Source organism: Microtus ochrogaster (assembly GCF_000317375.1).
Source record: "Microtus ochrogaster isolate Prairie Vole_2 chromosome 14 unlocalized genomic scaffold, MicOch1.0 chr14_random_3, whole genome shotgun sequence".
In the NCBI taxonomy this organism is placed as follows: domain Eukaryota; kingdom Metazoa; phylum Chordata; class Mammalia; order Rodentia; family Cricetidae; genus Microtus; species Microtus ochrogaster.
In genome coordinates, this window is record NW_004949098.1 from 10,984,570 (window position 1) to 10,985,595 (window position 1,026).

Genomic DNA, 1,026 nt, shown 5'->3' on the forward strand with positions numbered 1-1,026 from the left:
GAGCTCACTTCCTCTTCCTCCCAGCATTCTGTTCTGTTTACTCCTCCCACCTATGTTTTAACCTATGAGACCAAGCAGTTTCTTTATTGCTTAAACCAATGAAATCAACAGATTGATATATGACACTCCCACATCACAGCTGTACGAGGCTCCTGTGTAGCTAGCTGAGCTGGCCACACAAGTGGGCACCCATGTGGTAGAGAAGCTTCCTCCAGCCAAAATTCTTGCTGTTTGATGCCATCTGACCTCCCATGGGTATTTGTCAGGTGAGCAAATTTTTAAGGCATTTTCTTTTTTTTTATATTGATTTTTATTGAGCTCTACATTTTTCTCTGCTCTCCTCCCTGCCTCTCCCCTCCCCTTCAACCTTCTCCCAAGGTCCCCATGCTCCCAATTTACTCAGGAGAGCTTATCTTTTTCTACTACCCATATAGATTAGATGTATGTATGTCTGTCTTAGGGTCCTCATTGTTGTCTAAGTTCTCTGGGATTGTGATTTGTGGGCTGGTGTTCTTTGCTTTATGTTTACAAACCACCTATGAGTGAGTACATGTGATAATTGTCTTTCTGGGTCTGGGTTACCTCACTCAAAATAATGTTCTCCATCCATTTTCCTGCAAAATTCAAGATGTTGTTATTTTTTCTGCTGTGTAGTACTCCATTGGACAAAATTAATGGTTGATGGAAAAGGAGCCAGTCCACAACTGGTGGTTCCATCCCTGTGTTGTACAAAAAAGGTCCTGGGCTGTATAAGAAAGCGGGCTGAGCCAACTATGGAGCAAGTCCATAAACAGCACTTGTTTCTGTTCCTGCCTCAGGTTTCTTGCCTGCTTGAGTTCTTGCCTTGGCTTCCCTCTCTCATATGGACATGGGCGGCATGAACCCTTTCCTTTCCTAGTTTCTTTTGGCCGAGATGTTTATGACAGCAATAGAAAGCAAAGGAAGACAGGGGGCAGGGGTAGAGCTGGGAAGGTGGCTCAGTTGGTAGAATGGCATACACAGGGCCCTGGGCCTGATTCCCAGCAT